The sequence below is a fragment of the Palaemon carinicauda genome, chromosome 4 (genome assembly GCF_036898095.1).
Source record: "Palaemon carinicauda isolate YSFRI2023 chromosome 4, ASM3689809v2, whole genome shotgun sequence".
Lineage (NCBI taxonomy): Eukaryota > Metazoa > Arthropoda > Malacostraca > Decapoda > Palaemonidae > Palaemon > Palaemon carinicauda.
This window is the reverse complement of record NC_090728.1, coordinates 127,550,299-127,557,798: the sequence shown is the minus strand read 5'-3', so window position 1 is coordinate 127,557,798 and position 7,500 is coordinate 127,550,299.

The window sequence follows — 7,500 nt, the reverse complement described above, 5'->3', positions numbered from 1 at the left end:
GCATAGTCTCCAGCCGAATAGGTGGTGGTTCGAATCCCCACCCGGCCAGAAGCTGTTACCATAAAATGAATTCCAAGTGGATATATATTCCCAAGATAGAATTCGGTAATAAATGCCATTCGTGGGTGATATTTACATTAATTAAAATCACGTGTGCTTGTGATATATGTTCATTAAAATAACCACGTGTTGCAAACTCACGATTCAGTTATCATGGTGGAGATGGGTTTATTTGAAGTCTGTGAACAGATTCCTGAATTCGACAGGAATATGTACGGGAACTTGTCATAAACTTTTTAGTCTCTCTTGATAGCTCAGTCGGCATGGTCACTGCAGGCATAGTCTCCAGCAGAACAGGTGGTGGTTCCAATCCCCACCCGGCCAGAAGCTGTTACCATAAAATGAATTCTAAGTGGATATATATTCCCAAGATAGAATTCGGTATTAAATGCCATTCGGGGGTGATATTTACACACATATATATATATATATATATATATATATATATATATATATATATATATATATATATATATATATATATATATATATATATATAAATTCCCCACATGAATAGGTTCATGGTTATACAAGTTATAAAAAGTAAGATTATTGGACTATATTATAAGTGAAGAGTCTCAAGTCGTACGGGTGACAGTATATTTCATCTACAGTTGAAGGTTCCAGAAATCTAGGAGATTCAGCATATTGAAAGAGCTGCAGTGCCTCCTAGCTCATGAAAAAATTCAGTACCTCTCGAACCCTCCCAAGAAGAACAGGTACTTGTCTGAGCTTAGCCCGCTGTGCATGTGTATTCACGAACCTTTTCTAATAAAGTAAAAAAAAAAGTTGTTTCGATATATTTTTATCCATTAACCTGGAACAAATATATATATATATATATATATATATATATATATATATATATATATATATATATATATATATATATATATATATATATATATATATATAGTATGAAGGCGAAGGAAAGAAGATACTTCAGTATTTGGACAGTTTATTGTCAAAGCTTTCGGGAACATTTCCCATCATTGGAGCTAGAAAAGGGAATTTAAAACAGAAATCAATAGACATTAAGTTAAGTCAATGAAATTCAGTTAAAAAGGCAAGAATTATAACAAATACATCGAAATACTAGAAAATTGAAGTGTATGAAACATACTAAAAATAATAAACCAAACCATATAAATCAAATTAAAAATTAAAACATTAAATGAATGAAATATGAAAAAAGCAATATCAAAATCAGAACAAATACACAGAAAACTTTAAAGAAGAATTCTTAAAACATCATAGATATGGGAACCAAAATAATAATATAGAGAAATAACCTGGAATAAAAGAAAAAATTAACAGACACATTAAAATAAACTCCTGATAAGAAAGAAACACACCTTGTATGTAAAAAATCCAAGACTGAGACATGGAAAGACGGGGAGGTTTAGACGTTAGAGCGTGTAAGTAATGGTTTGAAGATGAAGTGGGGAAAGTCGTCAGGCAATATGTAAAGGAACAGAGGTTGTTGAGTGATTGAGAGTAGGGGATAGCTGTTTGATGAAAAGTGATTCTAGGGTAGGTAGGAAATAGCTATTGGATGATTGGGCTAGTATTTTGAAATTAGAATAGTTAATTTATTGCTTACCTTCTTGAGCGTGACTACGTATGGAAGAAAATTCTTTTTTATTTAAAATACAACGTGTACGGTGACTGACTCCTCTATAAGACTCAATGCGGATCCTCAAGAGATAGTTGGAATAACCACTATAAGTTCCTAAATTACATTTAGGACAATTGAATAAATAAACAATTGAGATCGCATCAAATCTGGTAGAGTGTCTTTGAATGTGAACATGCTGCCTATGGATAGTGGATTTTTTAATACAAACTTGAAATCAACATATGGATACAAATTAGAAAGAGCTTTCTCAAGTTTACGTTCAACTTTTTTATAGTTATATATAAATGGTAGAGACATACATTTGCTTCTTTGGTACGTTTAGTACGGTGTCTTTTGGAATGAAAAAAAAAATTTATCTAAAGAGTGTTTTGTAAATTTATCAAACACGTCACAGGGATAACAGTTCCTAATAAAATATGATTTTAGAAATTTAATTTCCTCGTGGAATTTACCCCAATCTGAAGAAAGATTAAAAGCTCTAAAAATGAATGTTTTACAAGAGTTTACTTTAATTGAAATCGGACAGTGACTAAGAAAGTTTAACCCAAGTCTTGTAAAAGTTTTTTTTTTTCTAAAAATGCCAGTACTAAATGCACCATTATAAAGTGAAATGTTGATATCTAAAAAAGAAAGCTGATCATTATGTTCAGAGTCCAAAGTTAACTTAATGAGTTTATGTACTCTAAAAACAAATTAGTATGGTGTCTATCTCTGAAAAGAACAAATGTATCATCGACATAACCTCTATAAAATAGGGGTTTAAAGGACACAGGGCACTGATCAATGAAAAACTTTTCTAGGTGACACTTAAATATATTGGCAAAGGTAGGCCCCAATGGAGAACCCATTGCCATACCATCGACCTGTTTGTAAACTTTGTCATTGAAAATAAAGAAAGTTTCTGTTACGGCAAGTTCAAGTAACTTTCTAAAAAATTTAACGTTAAAACCATGAAATGAGGAAGTTGGGTTGGGAAATAGTCTAGTTAAAATGATGTCTATTGTTTCTGATAGTGGGATATTAGTAAATAAAGAGGTAACATCATAACTGACCATAAAACTATTGAGATCTTGCTGGAGAATATGAGGTACAAACTGAGATGAGTTTGCAAGGTGTAAGCATTGGAAGTGAGATCACTTAGTAGAGGGACTAAAAATTTAGCTATAGCAAAATTAGCGGAGTTGTAAGCAGCCAGAATGGGACGTAATGGTATGTCAGCTTTGTGAACCTTGGGTAAACCATATAAAACGCTGAAGGATGAACTAGTGCTGTACAAGGAACTGTATGTTTCTTCTGATAAAAAGGATTCATCTTTGAGTTGTTTAAGGTTACGGTTGATTTTGTCCTCTACTTTATAAATCAAACTGAATTCTGGACACCCAATTTCACAAAATTTACTGTTGTCTGAAAGAATGTTAAGCATTTTGTCGGTATAATCCTGTTTATTGAGAAGCACTACACATTTACCCTTGTCAGGGCGACATAAAATGATATCACTACGTAGTGATAAAGACTTTAAAATGTTAAAATCTTCTTTCTTGAAAAATGGAAACCACTTAGGTGACTTTAAAGAGGAATAAGCTTCATGACAATATTTTGAATTGATTGACTGGCTTTTTCTATATTATTATGAGAAGGGAGGTTCCGAATATTACTAAAAAACATCTCAAACGGTAAGAAAAACTTAGAGAAACTGTCTGAAATTAGGAAGACAAAACTCCAACCCCAAAGAGAGCAAAAATTCTTCCTTTTTGGAAAGGGTACAGCCTGAAAAATAAAAAACTACATCCCTAGGAGCAAGGAACTTCGGCCTTTCAATACCCAGTTTCGAAAGTTTACGTTCATGTACTGATTTTGTGTCGGAAATAAACTTAGACAAGTTACGTTTTATAAGAGATTAGAAATACATTTTATCAAGTAAAGATAATTGTTCAAAAAAGGATGACGTTATAGATGACACGTGGAACTGTAAACGGGAAACAGATTTTGTTTTTAGATTAATTTCCGTATCCAAGAGCTTTAAATCGGCAGACCTGTAGAAATCAGTATCATAAAGAGGAGAACAATAAAGTTTAAATTTGACCAAATTAGGAACAATGTTACTCATCTTGCAATACAAAAGAAAATCATGGTCCAGTTCAGCCTTCTTCTGTTTCTTTGTGAATGATTCAAGTTTTTTTTTTTTTTTTTTTTTTTTTTTTTAATTCCGGAAGCCACCGTACTAAACGTTCCAAAGAAACAAATGTATGTTTCTATAATTTATATATAACAATAAAAATGTAAAATGTAAACTCAAGAAAGCTCTTTTTAATTTGTATCCATATGTAAGTTTCAAGTTTGTATTATTTATTTATACAATTGTCCTAAATGTAATTTAGGAACTTAAATCGGTTGTTCCAACCGTCTCTTGAGGATCCGCATTGACTCTCATAGAGGAGTCAATCACCGTACACGTTGTATTTTAAATAAAAAAAAAAAAATTCTTCCATACGCAATCACGCTCCAGAATGTAAGCAATCAATTAATTATTCTAATTTCAAAATACTAGCCCAATCACCCAATAGCAATTCTCTACCTACCTTAGAATAACTTTTCATCAAACAGCTATCCCCTACTCTCAATCACTCAACAACCTCTGTTCCTTTACATATTGCCTAACGACTTTCCCAACTTCATATTCAAACCATTACTTACACGCTCTAACGTCTAAACCTCCATGTCTGTCTTGGATTTTTTCCATACTAGGTGTGTTTCTTTCTTATCTGAAGTTTATTTTATTTTGTCTGTTTTTGTTTTTCTTTTATTTCAGGTTATATCTGTATATTATTATTGTGATTCCCATATCTATGATGTTTTGTAAATTCATCTTTAAAGTTTTCTGTGTATTTGTTCTGATTTTGATATTGCTCTTTTCTTATATCATTCATTTAATGTTTTAATTTTTAATTTGATTTATATGGTTTAATTTATTATTTTTTAGTATATTTCATCCACTTAATTTTTTAAGTATTTCGATGTATTTGTTATAATTCTTGCCTTTTAAACTGAATTTCATTTACTTAACGTAATGTCTATTGATCTGTGCTTTGAATTCCCTTTTTTAGTTCCTATGATGGGAAATGTTGTTCCCAAAAGCTTAGCCAATAAACTGTCCAAATGCTGAAGTATCTGCTTTCCTTCGCCTTTCTACTAAACCTCAAGCTTTGTAGAAGCGAAAATGCCATTAATTATGTATATATATATATATATATATATATATATATATATATATATATATATATATATATATATATATATATATATATATAAATATATATATATATATATATATAAATATATATATATATATATATATATATATACATACATACATATATATATATATATATATATATATATATATATATATATATATATATATATATACACACACACACAGAGTAGCGTATGTGTGTGTGTCAGTTTATTTAGCGTCAGCTTGTATGTATCATCGGCACATATATGCAGCAAGGAGTTTTTTTATTTCAAAATAGTAAAATCCATACTTTTTTTTGCATTGATATTTACGATTTCTATAATACTTCCCAAGTTTGAATAAAATACTCAAGAACTTCTCCGTTTTACCTGTGCGTATTAATCTACTTTCCATATTTTTAAGAAAAAAAATCCGTACAAATACCCTGATAAGCCTCCTCTTTCCCAAATATATACTGCCCGAATATCCGTTGTTTCATAAACTTTCGAACTTTATATCAATGGGATTTCCATTTCAATTTGTCTTTCGTGTCGTCGACCCATCCAGTTTTTATTCTTCTTCCATATCACTATTAATATATTCCAAATCATACAATCTTTTTTCACTACCGTGCGTCAGTTATCTTTCTCATATTACAAAATTACTTTAAAATACTTCTCAATGTCAACATTAGCTTTTCAGCTTATTATTACTTGCCAGTTATTGAAGAGATAAGACTCGTCTAATGAGTTGGAATGATCGCGTCTCTTTTTATATTTAATAAAATCGTTATTATGCTTCTTCCACCATTATCATTCTCCCATTGTCACTGAATTCATTGCGTATTTTCCGTAGAGTTCTCTTACATCAATTGGTGGTAGATATAAACAAGAATATGGGAACATCAATTCCCAGATAAGTTCTTGAAATGATTCTGAACATCAACGGAGTCCTTTCGTATGCATAGGTCATACACCAATATGTGTCCGTGAAATGAATGTTCAAATACTGAGCAGTCAAAATTTAAATTCTCTCTCTCTCTCTCTCTCTCTCTCTCTCTCTCTCTCTCTCTCTCTCTCTCTCTCTCAAAGGAGGTATTACGGTCGAGTAGGATTATTTAAATATCTTTGGACATTTGCCTGTTGACATGATTACGTCAAAACTACTGGATGAATTTTGAAATTGTCAACGAATGTAGACCTTGGGGTATGAATGACCTCATTTAATCTATGATCTGATCCGAATCCGTATCCGGATCAGGATCCTAGTCAAGATCTGCTTTTTTTGTGTCGTTGTGGAGAGGATTACGTCAAAACTACCAAACGGACTTTGACGTAATTTTTACCACAAATAGATCTTAGGTCATAGACAACTCTATTAAACTTTGTATATGATCCAGATATAGATCTGGATTCTAGATCTCAATTTCCGTTTTTCGCCATTTTAAAGATGATGGCAAAACTACTCACCGTATTTTGACGAAATTTTGACAGAAGATACATCTTAGATCGTGGGATATCCTAGAAAATTTTGGAGACTATCCAGATCCGGATAATGATTCTAGTCTATCTATTTTTTTATTAATCTGTGGACAGGATAACGTAAAAAGTACTGGACGGATTTTTTACAAAAGGATCACCACAGATAGATTTTCCGTCATGGACGACCACACTAAATATTTGAAAGGATCCTGATGCGGATTCAGATTTTTCGCAATTTTAAAGATAACGTTAAAACTACTCTACAGATTTTAACAAAACCTTCACCGCAGATAGTTATTTTAAGCCATTGATGACTGAATTAATTTTTAGAGATGATCCAGATCCGGATTCTAGTTTATTCATTGATTTATTTATATGTCTCTGAACAGGATTACGTCAAAACTACTCGACGGATTAGGACAAACTATTCACCACAGGTAGACCGTAGGTCATGGACGACCCCGTTGAATTTTGGAAATGATCTGGATCATGATTTTAGATCTACGTTTGCACTTTTCGCCTTTTAAATATCACGTCAAAACTACATGATGGATTTCGTCGATATTTTCACCACATGTAGATTTTAGATCATAGAGGGCCCCGTTAGTTTTTTTTAGGTGATCCGAATCTGCGATTCGGGATATTAAGTTCTGATTTACATTTTCTTTTTTGATATTTTAAAGATAATGTCAAAACACATTCATAGATTTTAACGAAATTTCCAGCACAGATATTAAACCTTTAGCGGAGGTCATAAATCTCTGATTGCTCGTGTTTTAAAATATCAGTTTTATGAAGGAAAAAAAAAACTTGTAGAAATAATAACATAGGTACAAAAATAAACAACAATATTTGTAATCTGTCGGCTTGTAATGCTTTGAATTTACTAAACTTCTCTTATTACTAGGCTCTGTTGCTAACAAAGCTCCATCAAGATATTTCACATTGAGAGAACATAAATAAACACTTGGGAGATAATTGCCTGAATAAAACATATAGGTAAATATCATATATCCATTGGCAGAGCCATATACTCCTTAGAGGCTTAGATGGACACTCATTGAAAAACAAATTTTTGACGAGAA